Source organism: Phyllobates terribilis, unplaced genomic scaffold, assembly GCF_046119375.1.
Source record: "Phyllobates terribilis strain yellow unplaced genomic scaffold, ASM4611937v1 Scaffold_10__3_contigs__length_209671492, whole genome shotgun sequence".
NCBI classification, from domain to species: domain Eukaryota; kingdom Metazoa; phylum Chordata; class Amphibia; order Anura; family Dendrobatidae; genus Phyllobates; species Phyllobates terribilis.
This window is the reverse complement of record NW_027362770.1, coordinates 204,395,204-204,419,217: the sequence shown is the minus strand read 5'-3', so window position 1 is coordinate 204,419,217 and position 24,014 is coordinate 204,395,204.

Below are 24,014 nucleotides of genomic sequence, written 5' to 3'. Positions count from 1 at the left end.
ACACTGCAACTATACACACAACACACTACACCGCAACTATACACACCACACACTACACCACAACTATTCACACCACACACTACACTGCAACTATACACACCACACACTACACTGCAACTATACACACCACACATTACACCGCAACTATACACACCACACATTACACCGCAACTATACACACCACACACTACACTGCAACTATACACACCACACAGTACACTGCAACTATACACACCACACACTACACTGCAACTATACACACAACACACTACACCGCAACTATACACACCACACACTACACCACAACTATTCACACCAGACACTACACCACAACTATACACACCACACACTACACCACAACTATACACACCACACACTACACCGCAACTATACACACCACACACTACACCGCAACTATACACACCACACACTACACCGCAACTATACACCACACACTACACCGCAACTATACACACCACACACTACACCGCAACTATACACACCACACACTACACCGCAACTATACACACCACAAACTACACAGCAACTATGAACCACACGCTACACTGCAACTATACACACCACACGCTACACTGCAACTATACACACCACACACTACACCGCAACTATACACACCACAAACTACACCGCAACTATACACACCACACGCTACACTGCAACTATGCACACCACACGCTACACTGCAACTATACACACCACACACTACACCGCAACTATACACACCACACACTACACCGCAACTATACACCACACACTACACCGCAACTATGAACCACACGCTACAGCGCAACTATACACACCACAAACTACACAGCAACTATACACACTGCAACTATATACACCGCACACTACATTGCAACTATACATACCACACATCTCAACTATACACCACACACTACACTGCAACTAAACACACCACAAACTACACCTCAACTATACACTACACTGCAACTCTACACACCGCAACTATACACACTGCAATTATACACTACACCCAACTATACACTACACCTCAACTATACACTACACCGCAACTATACACACCACACAGTACACCACAACTATTTACACCACACGCTACACTGCAGCTATACACACCACACACTGCACCGCAACTATACACACCACACACTGCACCGCAACTATACACACCACACACTACACCACAACTATACACACCACACACTACACAGCAACTATACACACCACACACTACACCGCAACTATACACACCACACACTACACAGCAACTATACACACCGCAACTATATACACCGCACACTACAGCGCAACTATACACTACACCGCAACTATACACACCACACACTGCACCGCAACTATACACTACACTGCAACTATACACACCGCAACTATTTACACCACACACTGCACCGCAACTATACACACTGCAATTATACACTACACCCAACTATACACTACACCTCAACTATACACACCACACAGTACACCACAGCTATTTACACCACACGCTACACTGCAGCTATACACACCACACACTGCACCGCAACTATACACACCACACACTGCACCGCAACTATACACACCACACACTACACCGCAACTATACACACCACACGCTACACCGCAACTATACACACCACACACTACACCGCAACTATACACACCACACGCTACACCGCAACTATACACACCACACACTACACCGCAACTATACACACCACACAGTACACTGCAATTATACACACCACACACTACACCGCAACTATACACACAACACACTACACCACAACTATACACACCACAAACTACACATCAACTATACACACCACAAACTACACCACAACTATACACACCACAAACTACACCACAACTATACACACCACACAATGCACCGCAACTACACACACCACAAACTACACCACAACTATACACACCACAAACTACACAGCAACTATACACACCACACACTGCACCGCAACTATACACACCACACGCTACACCGCAACTATACACCACACACAACACCGCAACTATACACACCACACGCTACACCGCAACTATTTACACCACACGCTACACTGCAGCTATACACACCACACACTGCACCGCAACTATACACACCGCACCGCAACTATACACACCACACACTACACCGCAACTATACACACCACACACTACACCGCAACTATACACACAACACACTACACCACAACTATACACACCACAAACTACACAGCAACTATACACACCACAAACTACACCACAACTATACACACCACAAACTGCACCGCAACTACACACACCACAAACTACACCACAACTATACACACCACAAACTACACAGCAACTATACACACCACACACTGCACCGCAACTATACACACCACACACTACACCGCAACTATACACCACACACTACACCACAACTATACACACCACACACTGCACCGCAACTATACACACCACACACTACACCGCAACTATACACCACACACTACACCACAACTACACACACCACACACTACACCACAACTATACACACCACAAACTACACCACAACTATACACACCACACACTACACCACAACTATACACACCACACACTACACCACAACTATACACACCACACACTACACCACAACTATACACACCACAAACTACACCACAACTATACACACCACAAACTACACAGCAACTATACACACCACACACTACACCGCAACTATACACCACACACTACACCGCAACTATACACACCACACGCTACACCGCAACTATACACACCACACGCTACACCGCAACTATACACACCACACGCTACACCGCAACTATACACACCACACACTACACCGCAACTATACACACCATACACTACACCGCAACTATACACACCACACACTGCACCGCAACTATACACACCACACAGTACACCGCAACTATACACACCACACACTACACTGCAACTATACACACCACACACTACACCGCAACTATACACACAACACACTACACCACAACTATACACACCACAAACTACACATCAACTATACACACCACAAACTACACACCAACTATACACACCACACACTGCACCGCAACTACACACACCACACACTACACCACAACTATACACACTACAACTATACACACCACAAACTACACAGCAACTATACACACCACACACTGCACCGCAACTATACACCACACACTACACCACAACTATTCACAGCACACACTACACCGCAACTATACACACCACACATTACACCGCAACTATACACACCACAAACTACACAGCAACTATGAACCACACGCTACACTGCAACTATACACATCACACGCTACACCGCAAATATACACACCACACGCTACACCGCAACTATACACACCACAAACTACACAGCAACTATGAACCACACGCTACACCGCAACTATACACACCACACGCTACACTGCAACTATACACACCACACGCTACACCGCAACTATACACACCAAACGCTACACCTCAACTGTACACACCGCAACTATTTACACCACACACTGCACCGCAACTATACACAGTGCAATTATACACTACACCCAACTATACACTACACCTCAACTATACACTACACCGCAACTATACACACGACACAGTACACCACAACTATTTACACCACACGCTACACTGCAGCTATACACACCACACACTGCACCGCAACTATACACACCACACACTACACCGCAACTATACACACCAAACACTACACCACAACTATACACACCACAAACTACACAGCAACTATACACCACACACTACAACACAACTATTCACACCGCACACTACACCACAACTATTCACAGCACACACTACATCGCAACTATACACACCACACATTACACCGCAACTATACACACCACAAACTACACAGCAACTATACAAACCACACACTACACCGCAACTAAACACACCACACACTACACCGCAACTATACACACCACACAGTACACTGCAACTATACACACAACACACTACACCACAACTATACACACCACACACTACACCACAACTATACACACCACACACTACACCGCAACTATACACACCACACAGTACACAGCAACTATACACACCACACACTACACCACAACTATACACTACACCGCAACTATACACACCACACAGTACACAGCAACTATACACACCACACACTACACCGCAACTATACACACCACACACTACACCGCAACTATATACACCACACAGTACACTGCAACTATACACACAACACACTACACCGCAACTATACACACCACAAACTACACAGCAACTATACACACCACACACTACACACTACACCGTAACTACACACACCACACACTACACCGCAACTATGCACACCACACAGTACACAGCAACTATACACACCACACAGTACACAGCAACTATACACAACACACACTACACCGCAACTATACACACCACACACTACACCACAACTATACACACCACACACTACACCACAACTATACACACCATAAACTACACCACAACTATTCACACCACACACTACACCGCAACTATGCACACCACACACTACACCACAACTATACACCACACACTACACCGCAACTATACACACCACACACTACACCGCAACTATACACACCACACACTACACTGCAACTATACACACAACACACTACACCGCAACTATACACACCACACGCTACACCGCAACTATACACACCACACACTACACTGCAACTATACACACAACACACTACACCGCAACTATACACACCACACACTACACCACAACTATACACACCACACACTACACCGCAACTATACACACCACACGCTACACCTCAACTATACACACCACACACTACACCGCAACTATACACACCACAAACTACACAGCAACTATACACACCACACAGTACACCGCAACTACACACACCACACACTACACCGCAACTATACACACCACACACTACACCGCAACTACACACACCACACACTACACCGCAACTATACACACCACACAGTACACACTACACTGCAACTATACACACCACACACTACACCGCAACAATACACACCACACACTACACTGCAACTATACACACCACACACTACACTGCAACTATACACACCACATGCTACTCCGCAACTATACACACCGCAACTATATACACCACACACTACACTGCAACTATACACACCACACACTACACTGCAACTATACACACCACACACTACACTGCAACTATACACACCACATGCTACTCCGCAACTATACACACCGCAACTATATACACCACACACTACACTGCAACTATACACACCACACACTACACTGCAACTATACACACCACATGCTACTCCGCAACTATACACACCGCAACTATACACACCACACACTACACCGCAACTATACACACCACACACTACACCGCAACTACACACACCACACACTACACCGCAACTATACACACCACACAGTACACACTACACTGCAACTATACACACCACACACTACACCGCAACTATACACACCACACACTACACTGCAACTATACACACCACACACTACACTGCAACTATACACACCACATGCTACTCCGCAACTATACACACCGCAACTATATACACCACACACTACACCGCAACTATACACACCACACACTACACTGCAACTATACACACCACACACTACACTGCAACTATACACACCACAAACTACACCGCAACTATACACACCACACACTACACTGCAACTATACACACCACACACTACACCGCAACTATACACACCACACAGTACACACTACACTGCAACTATACACACCACACACTACACCGCAACTACACACACCGCACACTACACTGCAACTATACACACAACACACTACACCGCAACTATACACACCACACACTACACCGCAACTATACACACCACAAACTACACAGCAACTTTACACACCACAAACTACACAGCAACTATACACACCACACCGCAACTACACACACCACACACTACACCGCAACTATACACACCACAAACTACACAGCAACTATACACACCACAAACTACACAGCAACTATACACACCACACCGCAACTACACACACCACACACTACACCGCAACTATACACACCACACACTACACCGCAACTATACACACCACACACTACACCGCAACTACACACACCACACACTACACCGCAACTATACACACCACACACTACACCGCAACTATACACACCACACACTACACCGCAACTATACACACCACACACTACACTGCAACTATGCACACCACACAGTACACTGCAACTACACACACCACACACTACACCACAACTATACACACCACACACTGCACCGCAACTATACACCACACACTACACTGCAACTATGCACACCACACAGTACACTGCAACTATACACACCACACACTACACCACAACTATTCACACCGCACACTACACCACAACTATTCACAGCACACACTACACCGCAACTATACACACCACACATTACACCGCAACTATACACACCACAAACTACACCACAACTATACACACCACAAACTACACCACAACTATTCACACCGCACACTACACCACAACTATACACACCACACACTACACCGCAACTATACACACCACACACTACACCGCAACTATACACACCACACACTACACCACAACTATACACACCACACACTACACCGCAACTATACACACCACACACTACACTGCAACTATACACACCACAATCTACACAGCAACTATACACACCACACACTACACTGCAACTATACACACTACACCGCAACTATACACACCACACAGTACACTGCAACTATACACACCACACACTACACCGCAACTATACACACCACACTCTACACCGCAACTATACACACCACACACTACACCGCAACTATACACACCACACACTACACCACAACTATACACACCACACACTACGCCACAACTATACACACCACACACTACACCGCAACTATACACACCACACACTGCACCGCAACTACACACACCACACACTACACCGCAACTATACACACCACACACTACACCGCAACTATACACACCACACACTACACCACAACTATACACACCACACACTACACCGCAACTATACACACCACACACTGCACCACAACTATACACACCACACGCTACACCTCAACTATACACACCACACACTGCACCGCAACTACACACACCACAAACTACACCGCAACTATACACCACACACTGCACCACAACTATTCACACCGCACACTACACTGCAACTATTCACAGCACACACTACACCGCAACTATACACACCACACACTACACCGCAACTATACACACCACACATTACACCGCAACTATACACACCACACATTACACCGCAACTATACACACCACAAACTACACCACAACTATACACACCACAAACTACACCACAACTATTCACACCGCACACTACACCGCAACTATACACACCACACACTACACCGCAACTATACACACCACACACTACACCACAACTATACACACCACACACTACACCACAACTATACACACCACACACTACACCGCAACTATACACACCACACACTACACTGCAACTATACACACCACAATCTACACAGCAACTATACACACCACACACTGCACCGCAACTACACACACCACAAGCTACACAGCAACTATACACCACACACTACACCACAACTATTCACACCGCACACTACACTGCAACTATTCACAGCACACACTACACCGCAACTATACACACCACACACTACACCGCAACTATACACACCACACACTGCACCACAACTATACACACCACACGCTACACCTCAACTATACACACCACACACTGCACCGCAACTACACACACCACAAACTACACCGCAACTATACACCACACACTGCACCACAACTATTCACACCGCACACTACACTGCAACTATTCACAGCACACACTACACCGCAACTATACACACCACACACTACACCGCAACTATACACACCACACATTACACCGCAACTATACACACCACACATTACACCGCAACTATACACACCACAAACTACACCACAACTATACACACCACAAACTACACCACAACTATTCACACCGCACACTACACCGCAACTATACACACCACACACTACACCGCAACTATACACACCACACACTACACCACAACTATACACACCACACACTACACCACAACTATACACACCACACACTACACCGCAACTATACACACCACACACTACACTGCAACTATACACACCACAATCTACACAGCAACTATACACACCACACACTGCACCGCAACTACACACACCACAAGCTACACAGCAACTATACACCACACACTACACCACAACTATTCACACCGCACACTACACTGCAACTATTCACAGCACACACTACACCGCAACTATACACACCACACATTACACCGCAACTATACACACCACACAGTACACAGCAACTATACACACCACACACTACACAGCAACTATACACACCACACACTACACCGCAACTATACACACCACACACTACACTGCAACTATACACACCACACATTACACCGCAACTATACACACCACACACTACACCGCAACTATACACACCACACACTACACTGCAACTATACACACCACACAGTACACTGCAACTATACACACCACACACTACACTGCAACTATACACACAACACACTACACCGCAACTATACACACCACACACTACACCACAACTATTCACACCACACACTACACTGCAACTATACACACCACACACTACACTGCAACTATACACACCACACATTACACCGCAACTATACACACCACACATTACACCGCAACTATACACACCACACACTACACTGCAACTATACACACCACACAGTACACTGCAACTATACACACCACACACTACACTGCAACTATACACACAACACACTACACCGCAACTATACACACCACACACTACACCACAACTATTCACACCACACACTACACCACAACTATACACACCACACACTACACCACAACTATACACACCACACACTACACCGCAACTATACACACCACACACTACACCGCAACTATACACACCACACACTACACCGCAACTATACACCACACACTACACCGCAACTATACACACCACACACTACACCGCAACTATACACACCACACACTACACTGCAACTATACACACCACACACTACACTGCAACTATACACACCACACACTACACCGCAACTATACACACCACACACTGCACCGCAACTATACACCACACACTACACCGCAACTATACACACCACACACTACACCGCAACTATACACACCACACACTACACCACAACTATACACACCACACACTGCACCGCAACTATACACCACACACTACACCGCAACTATACACACCACAAACTACACAGCAACTATACACACCACAAACTACACAGCAACTATACACACCACACACTGCACCGCAACTACACACACCACACACTACACCGCAACTATACACACCACACACTACACCGCAACTATACACACCACACACTACACCGCAACTATACACACCACACACTACACCGCAACTATACACACCACACACTACACCACAACTATTCACACTGCACACTACACCACAACTATACACACCACACACTACACAGCAACTATACACACCACACACTACACCGCAACTATACACACCACACACTACACCGCAACTATACACACCACACACTACACCGCAACTATACACACCACACACTACACCGCAACTATACACACCACACAGTACACAGCAACTATACACACCACAAACTACACAGCAACTATACACACCACACACTGCACCGCAACTACACACACCACAAACTACACAGCAACTATACACCACACACTACACCACAACTATACACACCACACACTGCACCGCAACTACACACACCACAAACTACACAGCAACTATACACCACACACTACACCACAACTATACACACCACACACTGCACCGCAACTACACACACCACAAACTACACAGCAACTATACACACCACACACTACACCACAACTATACACACCACACGCTACACCTCAACTATACACACCACACACTACACCGCAACTATACACACCACACGCTACACCTCAACTATACACACCACACACTACACCACAACTATACACACCACACACTACACAGCAACTATACACACCACACACTACACCGCAACTATACACACCACACGCTACACCTCAACTATACACACCACACACTACACCGCAACTATACACACCACAATCTACACAGCAACTATACACACCACACACTGCACCGCAACTACACACACCACAAACTACACAGCAACTATACACCACACACTACACCACAACTATACACACCACACACTGCACCGCAACTACACACACCACAAACTACACAGCAACTATACACCACACACTACACCACAACTATACACACCACACACTACACAGCAACTATACACACCACACACTACACCGCAACTATACACACCACACGCTACACCTCAACTATACACACCACACACTACACAGCAACTATACACACCACACACTACACCGCAACTATACACACCACACGCTACACCTCAACTATACACACCACACACTGCACCGCAACTACACACACCACAAACTACACCGCAACTATACACCACACACTACACCACAACTATACACACCACACACTACACAGCAACTATACACACCACACACTACACCGCAACTACACACCACACACTGCACCGCAACTACACACACCACAAACTACACAGCAACTATACACACCACAAACTACACAGCAACTATACACACCACACACTACACCGCAACTATACACACCACACACTACACCGCAACTATACACACCACACACTACACCGCAACTATACACACCACACACTACACCGCAACTATACACACCACACACTACACCACAACTATTCACACTGCACACTACACCACAACTATACACACCACACACTACACAGCAACTATACACACCACACACTACACCGCAACTATACACACCACACACTACACCGCAACTATACACACCACACACTACACCGCAACTATACACACCACACACTACACCGCAACTATACACACCACACAGTACACAGCAACTATACACACCACAAACTACACAGCAACTATACACACCACACACTGCACCGCAACTACACACACCACAAACTACACAGCAACTATACACCACACACTACACTGCAACTATACACACCACACACTACACCACAACTATACACACCACACACCGCACCGCAACTACACACACCACAAACTACACAGCAACTATACACCACAAACTACACCACAACTATACACACCACAAACTACACCACAACTATTCACACCGCACACTACACCACAACTATACACACCACACACTACACCGCAACTATACACACCACACACTACACCGCAACTATACACACCACACACTACACCACAACTATACACACCACACACTACACCGCAACTATACACACCACACACTACACTGCAACTATACACACCACAATCTACACAGCAACTATACACACCACACACTACACTGCAACTATACACACTACACCGCAACTATACACACCACACAGTACACTGCAACTATACACACCACACACTACACCGCAACTATACACACCACACGCTACACCGCAACTATACACACCACACACTACACCGCAACTATACACACCACACACTACACCACAACTATACACACCACACACTACGCCACAACTATACACACCACACACTACACCGCAACTATACACACCACACACTGCACCGCAACTACACACACCACAAGCTACACAGCAACTATACACCACACACTGCACCACAACTATTCACACCGCACACTACACTGCAACTATTCACAGCACACACTACACCGCAACTATACACACCACACACTACACCGCAACTATACACACCACACATTACACCGCAACTATACACACCACACATTACACCGCAACTATACACACCACAAACTACACCACAACTATACACACCACAAACTACACCACAACTATTCACACCGCACACTACACCGCAACTATACACACCACACACTACACCGCAACTATACACACCACACACTACACCACAACTATACACACCACACACTACACCACAACTATACACACCACACACTACACCGCAACTATACACACCACACACTACACTGCAACTATACACACCACACACTACACTGCAACTATACACACCACAATCTACACAGCAACTATACACACCACACACTGCACCGCAACTACACACACCACAAGCTACACAGCAACTATACACCACACACTACACCACAACTATTCACACCGCACACTACACTGCAACTATTCACAGCACACACTACACCGCAACTATACACACCACACATTACACCGCAACTATACACACCACACACTACACCGCAACTATACACACCACACAGTACACAGCAACTATACACACCACACACTACACAGCAACTATACACACCACACACTACACCGCAACTATACACACCACACACTACACTGCAACTATACACACCACACATTACACCGCAACTATACACACCACACACTACACCGCAACTATACACACCACACACTACACTGCAACTATACACACCACACAGTACACTGCAACTATACACACCACACACTACACTGCAACTATACACACAACACACTACACCGCAACTATACACACCACACACTACACCACAACTATTCACACCACACACTACACTGCAACTATACACACCACACACTACACTGCAACTATACACACCACACATTACACCGCAACTATACACACCACACATTACACCGCAACTATACACACCACACACTACACTGCAACTATACACACCACACAGTACACTGCAACTATACACACCACACACTACACTGCAACTATACACACAACACACTACACCGCAACTATACACACCACACACTACACCACAACTATTCACACCACACACTACACCACAACTATACACACCACACACTACACCACAACTATACACACCACACACTACACCGCAACTATACACACCACACACTACACCGCAACTATACACACCACACACTACACCGCAACTATACACCACACACTACACCGCAACTATACACACCACACACTACACCGCAACTATACACACCACACACTACACTGCAACTATACACACCACACACTACACCGCAACTATACACACCACACACTGCACCGCAACTATACACCACACACTACACCGCAACTATACACACCACACACTACACCGCAACTATACACACCACACACTACACCGCAACTATACACACCACACACTGCACCGCAACTATACACCACACACTACACCGCAACTATACACACCACAAACTACACAGCAACTATACACACCACAAACTACACAGCAACTATACACACCACACACTGCACCGCAACTACACACACCACACACTACACCGCAACTATACACACCACACACTACACCGCAACTATACACACCACACACTACACCGCAACTATACACACCACACACTACACCGCAACTATACACACCACACACTACACCACAACTATTCACACTGCACACTACACCACAACTATACACACCACACACTACACAGCAACTATACACACCACACACTACACCGCAACTATACACACCACACACTACACCGCAACTATACACACCACACAGTACACAGCAACTATACACACCACAAACTACACAGCAACTATACACACCACACACTGCACCGCAACTACACACACCACAAACTACACAGCAACTATACACCACACACTACACCACAACTATACACACCACACACTGCACCGCAACTACACACACCACAAACTACACAGCAACTATACACCACACACTACACCACAACTATACACACCACACACTGCACCGCAACTACACACACCACAAACTACACAGCAACTATACACACCACACACTACACCACAACTATACACACCACACGCTACACCTCAACTATACACACCACACACTACACCGCAACTATACACACCACACGCTACACCTCAACTATACACACCACACACTACACCACAACTATACACACCACACACTACACAGCAACTATACACACCACACACTACACCGCAACTATACACACCACACGCTACACCTCAACTATACACACCACACACTACACCGCAACTATACACACCACAATCTACACAGCAACTATACACACCACACACTGCACCGCAACTACACACACCACAAACTACACAGCAACTATACACCACACACTACACCACAACTATACACACCACACACTGCACCGCAACTACACACACCACAAACTACACAGCAACTATACACCACACACTACACCACAACTATACACACCACACACTGCACCGCAACTACACACACCACAAACTACACCGCAACTACACACACCACACGCTACACCTCAACTATACACACCACACACTACACAGCAACTATACACACCACACACTACACCGCAACTATACACACCACACGCTACACCTCAACTATACACACCACACACTGCACCGCAACTACACACACCACAAACTACACCGCAACTATACACCACACACTACACCACAACTATACACACCACACACTACACCGCAACTATACACACCACACGCTACACCTCAACTATACACACCACACACTACACAGCAACTATACACACCACACACTACACCGCAACTATACACACCACACGCTACACCTCAACTATACACACCACACACTGCACCGCAACTACACACACCACAAACTACACCGCAACTATACACCACACACTACACCACAACTATACACACCACACACTACACAGCAACTATACACACCACACACTACACCGCAACTATACACACCACACACTACACCGCAACTATACACACCACACACTACACCGCAACTATACACACCACACACTACACCGCAACTATACACACCACACACTACACCGCAACTATACACACCACACACTGCACCGCAACTACACACACCACAAACTACACAGCAACTATACACACCACAAACTACACAGCAACTATACACACCACACACTACACCGCAACTATACACACCACACACTACACCGCAACTATACACACCACACACTACACCGCAACTATACACACCACACACTACACCGCAACTATACACACCACACACTACACCACAACTATTCACACTGCACACTACACCACAACTATACACACCACACACTACACAGCAACTATACACACCACACACTACACCGCAACTATACACACCACACACTACACCGCAACTATACACACCACACACTACACCGCAACTATACACACCACACACTACACCGCAACTATACACACCACACAGTACACAGCAACTATACACACCACAAACTACACAGCAACTATACACACCACACACTGCACCGCAACTACACACACCACAAACTACACAGCAACTATACACCACACACTACACCACAACTATACACACCACACACTGCACCGCAACTACACACACCACAAACTACACAGCAACTATACACCACACACTACACCACAACTATACACACCACACACTACACAGCAACTATACACACCACACACTACACCGCAACTATACACACCACACGCTACACCTCAACTATACACACCACACACTACACCGCAACTATACACACCACAATCTACACAGCAACTATACACACCACACACTGCACCGCAACTACACACACCACAAACTACACAGCAACTATACACCACACACTACACCACAACTATACACACCACACACTGCACCGCAACTACACACACCACAAACTACACAGCAACTATACACCACACACTACACCACAACTATACACACCACACACTACACAGCAACTATACACACCACACACTACACCGCAACTATACACACCACACGCTACACCTCAACTATACACACCACACACTACACAGCAACTATACACACCACACACTACACCGCAACTATACACACCACACGCTACACCTCAACTATACACACCACACACTACACCGCAACTATACACACCACACACTACACTGCAACTATACACACCACACACTACACCACAACTATACACACCACACACTACACCACAACTATACACACCACACGCTACACCTCAACTATACACACCACACGCTACACCTCAACTATACACACCACACACTACACCGCAACTATACACACCACACGCTACACCGCAACTATACACACCACACACTACACCGCAACTACACACACCACAAACTACACAGCAACTATGAACCACACGCTACAGCGCAACTATACACACCACACATTACACAGCAACTATACACACCGCAACTATATACAGCGCAACTATACATATCACACACCTCAACTATACACACCATACACTACACTGCAACTAAACACCACAAACTACACCTCAACTATACACACTGCAATTATATACTACACCCAACTATACACTACACCTCAACTATACACTACACCGCAACTATACACACCACACAGTACACCACAATTATTTATACCACACACTGCACCGCAACTATACACACCACACACTGCACCGCAACTATACACACCACACCGCAACTATACACACCACACCGCAACTATACACACCACACACTACACACACCACACACTACACCGCAACTATACACACCACACACTACACCGCAACTATACACACCACACACTACACAGCAACTATATACACCACAAACTACACAGCAACTACACACACCACAAACTACACAGCAACTATACACACCACAAACTACACCACAACTATTCACACCGCACACTACACCACAACTATACACACCACACACTGCACCGCAACTACACACACCACAAACTACACAGCAACTATACACCACACACTACACCACAACTATACACACCACAAACTACACCACAACTATTCACAGCACACACTACACCGCAACTATACACACCACACATTACACCGCAACTATACACACCACACACTACACCGCAACTATTCACACCACACACTACACCGCAACTATACACACCACACACTACACCGCAACTATACACACCACACTACACCGCAACTATACACACCACACATTACACCACAACTATACACACCACACACTACACCGCAACTATACACACCCCACTACACCGCAACTATACACACCACACACTACACCGCAACTATACACACCACACACTACACCGCAACTATACACACCACACACTACACCGCAACTACACACACCACACACTACACCGCAACTATACACACCACACACTACACTGCAACTATTCACACCACACACTACACTGCAACTATTCACACCACACACTACACCGCAACTATTCACACCACACACTACACCGCAACTATACACACCACACACTACACCGCAACTATACACACCACACATTACACCACAACTATACACACCACACACTACACTGCAACTGTACACACCACACACTACACCGCAACTATACACACCACACATTACACCACAACTATACACACCACACACTACACCGCAACTATACACACCACACACTACACCGCAACTATACACACCACACACTACACTGCAACTATACACACCACACACTACACTGCAACTATTCACACCACACACTACACTGCAACTATTCACACCACACACTACACCACAACTATACACACCACACACTACACCGCAACTATACACACCACACATTACACCACAACTATACACACCACACACTACACTGCAACTATACACACAACACACTGCACCGCAACTATACACACAACACACTACACTGCAACTATACACACAACACACTACACTGCAACTATTCACACCACACACTACACCGCAACTATACACACCACACAGTACACAGCAACTATACAAACCACACACTGCACCGCAACTATACACACCACACACTACACCACAACTATACACTACACCACAAACTACACAGCAACTATACATCACACAGTGCACCACAACTATACACACCACACACTACACCGCAACTATACACACCACACACTACACACTAAACCTACTATACACACCGCAACTATATACACCACACATTACACCGCAACTATACACACCACAAACTACACCACAACTATGCACCACACCCTACACCGCAACTATATACACCACAAACTACACACACCACACACTACAGCGCAACTATACATACCGCACACCTCAACTATTCACACCCCACACTACACGGCAACTATACACGACACACTACACCGCAACGATACACACCACAAACTACACAGCAACTATGAACCACAAACTACACCGCAGCTATACACACCGCAACTACACAGCAACTATACACCTCACACAATATACTACTACACAACATACTACACACCGCACTCTACACACAATACACTACACCACAACTATGCCCGCGCTACACACAATACACAACTCCGGAACTATACACACCGCACACAATATACTACACTAAGTTGAGACGCCTAGAACCTTCTATCATTAGTCGTGACATCTAGAACATTCTATTATTATTAGTGATGCTCAGATCCATCTATTAGTAGTAGTGATGCCTGGAACATTCTACAATTAGTAGTGAAGCCTAGAACCTATCATTAGTAGTGAAGCCTAGAACCTTCTATACTTTGTAGTGATGCCTAGAACCATCTATTATTATTAGTGATGCCCAAAACCTTCTATAATTTGTCACACTTAGAACCTTCTATCATAACTAGTGATGCTTAGAACCATCTAGAATCATCTATTTTTAGTACTGACACCAAAAACCTTCTATCGTTAGAAGAGATGGCTAGAACATTCTATAATTAGTAGTGACACCTAGAAACTTCTGTCATTAGTACAAATGTCTAGAACCTTCCATAATTAATAGTGACTCCTGGAATCTTCTATCATTGTTAATGATGCCTAGAAATATCTTTATTATTTAAATGCCCAAAACTTCCTAGAATTTGAGACACCGAGAACAATCTATCATTATCAGTGATGCCCAGAAGCTTATATCATTGGTAGTGACACCTAGAACATTCTATCATTATCAGTGATGCCCAGAAGCTTATATCATTGGTAGTGACACCTAGAACAATCTATCATTATCAGTGATGCCCAGAAGCTTATATCATTGGTAGTGACACATAGAACAATCTATCATTATCAGTGGTGCCTAGAACCTTCTATCATTAATAGTGACACCTAGAACAATCTATCATTATCAGTGATGCCTAGAAGCTTCTATCATTGGTAGTGACACCTAGAACAATCTATCATTATCAGTGATGCCTAGAACTTTCTATAATTGGTAGTGACACCAGAACAATCTATCATTATCAGTGACACCCAGAAGCTTCTATCATTGGTAGTGACACCAGAACAATCTATCATTATCAGTGACACCCAGAAGCTTATATCATTGGTAGTGACACCTAGAACAATCTATCATTGTCAGTGATGCCCAGAAGCTTCTATCATTGGTAGTGACACCAGAACAATCTATCATTATCAGTGACACCCAGAAGCTTCTATCATTGGTAGTGACACCTAGAACAATCTATCATTATCAGTGATGCCTAGAACATTCTATCATTAGTAGTGACACCCAGAACAATCTATCATTATCAGTGATGCCTAGAACCTTCTATCATTGGTAGTGACACCTAGAACAATCTATCATTATCAGTGATGCCCAGAAGCCTCTATCATTGGTAGTGACACCTAGAACAATCTATCATTATCAGTGATGCCCAGAAGCCTCTATCATTGGTGGTGACACCTAGAACAATCTATCATTATCAGTGATGCCCAGAGGCTTCTATCATTGGTAGTGACACCTAGAACAATCTATCATTAACAGTGATGCCCAGAAGCCTCTATCATTGGTAGTGACACCTAGAACAATCTATCATTATCAGTGATGCCCAGAAGCCTCTATCATTGGTAGTGACACCTAGAACAATCTATCATTATCAGTGATGCCTAGAACCTTCTATCATTGGTAGTGACACCTAGAACAATCTATCATTATCAGTGATGCCCAGAAGCTTCTATCATTGTTAGTGACACCTAGAACAATCTATCATTATCAGTGATGCCAAGAAGCTTCTATCATTGGTAGTGACACCTAGAACAATCTATTATTATCAGTGATGCCCAGAAGCTTCTATCATTAGTAGTGACACATAGAACAATCTATCATTATCAGTGATGCCGAGAAGCTTCTATCATTGGTAGTGACACCTAGAACAATCTATCATTATCAGTGATGTCTAGAACCTTCTATCATTGGTAGTGACACCTTGAACAATCTATCATTATCAGTGATGCCTAGAACCTTCTATCATTAGTAGTGACACCTAGAACAATCTTTCATTATCAGTGATGCCCAGAAGTCTCTATCATTAGTAGTGACACCTAGAACAATCTATCATTATCAGTGATGCCCAGAAGCCTCTATCATTTGTAGTGGCACCTAGAACAATCTATCATTATCAGTGATGCCCAGAAGCTTCTATCATTGGTAGTGACACCTAGAACAATCTATCATTATCAGTGATGCCTAGAACCTTCTATCATTAGTAGTGACACCTAGAACAATCTATCATTATCAGTGATGCCCAGAAGTCTCTATCATTAGTAGTGACACCTAGAACAATCTATCATTATCAGTGATGCCTAGAACCTTCTATCATTGGTAGTGACACCTAGAACAATCTATCATTATCAGTGATGTCTAGAACCTTCTATCATTAGTAGTGACACCTAGAACAATCTATCGTTATCAGAGATGCCTAGAACCTTCTATCATTAGTAGTGACACCTAGAACAATCTATCATTATCAGTGATGCCCAGAAGTCTCTATCATTAGTAGTGACACCTAGAACAATCTATCGTTATCAGTGATGCCCAGAAGTCTCTATCATTAGTAGTGACACCTAGAACAATCTATCATTATCAGTGATGCCCAGAAGTCTCTATCATTAGTAGTGACACCTAAAACAATCTATCGTTATCAGTGATGCCCAGAAGTCTCTATCATTAGTAGTGACACCTAGAACAATCTATCATTATCAGTGATGCCCAGAAGTCTCTATCATTAGTAGTGACACCTAGAACAATCTATCGTTATCAGATTCATGTGCACATTTGCTGCTCCGTGTATGGTGCGAAGTTGATGGATTTGGGGGTGATTTGCACAGTGACCTCACATACTAGCGATGACATCACAGCGACCTAGGTCCTATTATTGGCCATGTGTCCGGGTCGCTCTCACACATTCCAGCTTTCTCCGCTCTCAGAATAACTTGCTTCTATAAATGGCTCAAGGCTCCTCGGCCGCGGCGAAGCTCTGAGAACAGGGGAAAAGGTGCCCAATACACCAGGGACCCACCAACCATCCCGTCATGTCCAGTCACCGCAGAAAGCTGCTCGCCGGGCGAGGGGTGATCGGAGCCTGAATGGAAGCCAGGAACCGAGGGACCAAAGAGATTATCAGGACATCCAATAGCTGCCCCAAGCTAGAAGGCGGTCCATAGGGGCCACTAAAATACAAGTCCTAACCAGTCTGCCACAGAGGGGGATGTGAGGCTGCAGGCAGTGAGGAGAGAGGGAGGTGAGGCTGCAGGCAGTGAGGAGAGAGAGGGAGGTGAGGCTGCAGGCAGTGAGGAGAGAGGGATGTGAGGCTGCAGGCAGTGAGGAGAGAGGAATGTGAGGCTGCAGGCAGTGAGGAGAGAGGGATGTGAGGCTGCAGGCAGTGAGGAGAGAGAGGGAGGTGAGGCTGCAGGCAGTGAGGAGAGAGGGAGGTGAGGCTGCAGGCAGTGAGGAGAGAGGGATGTGAGGCTGCAGGCAGTGAGGAGAGAGGAATGTGAGGCTGCAGGCAGTGAGGAGAGAGAGGGAGGTGAGGCTGCAGGCAGTGAGGAGAGAGAGGGAGGTGAGGCTGCAGGCAGTGAGGGGAGAGAGGGAGGTGAGGCTGCAGGCAGTGAGGAGAGAGAGGGATGTGAGGCTGCAGGCAGTGAGGGGAGAGAGGGAGGTGAGGCTGCAGGCAGTGAGGAGAGAGGGAGGTGAGGCTGCAGGCAGTGAGGAGAGAGAGGGAGGTGAGGCTGCAGGCAGTGAGGAGAGAGGGAGGTGAGGCTGCAGGCAGTGAGGAGAGAGAGGGAGGTGAGGCTGCAGGCAGTGAGGAGAGAGGGAGGTGAGGCTGCAGGCAGTGAGGAGAGAGAGGGAGGTGAGGCTGCAGGCAGTGAGGGGAGAGAGGGAGGTGAGGCTGCAGGCAGTGAGGAGAGAGAGGGAGGTGAGGCTGCAGGCAGTGAGGAGAGAGGGAGGTGAGGCTGCAGGCAGTGAGGAGAGAGAGGGAGGTGAGGCTGCAGGCAGTGAGGAGAGAGAGGGATGTGAGGCTGCAGGCAGTGAGGGGAGAGAGGGAGGTGAGGCTGCAGGCAGTGAGGAGAGAGGGAGGTGAGGCTGCAGGCAGTGAGGAGAGAGAGGGAGGTGAGGCTGCAGGCAGTGAGGAGAGAGGGAGGTGAGGCTGCAGGCAGTGAGGAGAGAGAGGGAGGTGAGGCTGCAGGCAGTGAGGAGAGAGGGAGGTGAGGCTGCAGGCAGTGAGGAGAGAGAGGGAGGTGAGGCTGCAGGCAGTGAGGGGAGAGAGGGATGTGAGGCTGCGGGCAGTGAGGAGAGAGAGGGATGTGAGGCTGCAGGCAGTGAGGGGAGAGAGGGAGGTGAGGCTGCAGGCAGTGAGGAGAGAGAGGGAGGTGAGGCTGCAGGCAGTGAGGAGAGAGAGGGAGGTGAGGCTGCAGGCAGTGAGGAGAGAGAGGGATGTGAGGCTGCAGGCAGTGAGGAGAGAGAGGGATGTGAGGCTGCAGGCAGTGAGGGGAGAGAGGGATGTGAGGCTGCAGGCAGTGAGGAGAGAGAGGGAGGTGAGGCTGCAGGCAGTGAGGAGAGAGGGATGTGAGGCTGCAGGCAGTGAGGAGAGAGAGGGAGGTGAGGCTGCAGGCAGTGATGAGAGAGAGGGATGTGAAGCTGCAGGCAGTGAGGGGAGAGAGGGAGGTGAGGCTGCAGGCAGTGAGGAGAGAGAGGGAGGTGAGGCTGCAGGCAGTGAGGAGAGAGAGGGATGTGAGGCTGCAGGCAGTGAGGAGAGAGAGGGATGTGAGGCTGCAGGCAGTGAGGGGAGAGAGGGAGGTGAGGCTGCAGGCAGTGAGGAGAGAGGGAGGTGAGGCTGCAGGCAGTGAGGAGAGAGAGGGATGTGAGGCTGCAGGCAGTGAGGGGAGAGAGGGAGGTGAGGCTGCAGGCAGTGAGGAGAGAGGGATGTGAGGCTGCAGGCAGTGAGGGGAGAGGGATGTGAGGCTGCAGGCAGTGAGGAGAGAGGGAGGTGAGGCTGCAGGCAGTGAGGGGAGAGAGGGAGGTGAGGCTGCAGGCAGTGAGGAGAGGGGGATGTGAGGCTGCGGGCAGTGAGGGGAGAGAGGGAGGTGAGGCTGCAGGCAGTGAGGAGAGAGGGAGGTGAGGCTGCAGGCAGTGAGGAGAGAGAGGGATGTGAGGCTGCAGGCAGTGAGGGGAGAGAGGGAGGTGAGGCTGCGGGCAGTGAGGAGAGAGAGGGAGGTGAGGCTGCGGGCAGTGAGGAGAGAGAGGGAGGTGAGGCTGCGGGCAGTGAGGGGAGAGAGGGATGTGAGGCTGCAGGCAGTGAGGAGAGAGGGATGTGAGGCTGCAGGCAGTGAGGAGAGAGAGGGATGTGAGGCTGCGGGCAGTGAGGAGAGAGGGGGATGTGAGGCTGCAGGCAGTGAGGAGAGAGAGGGAGGTGAGGCTGCAG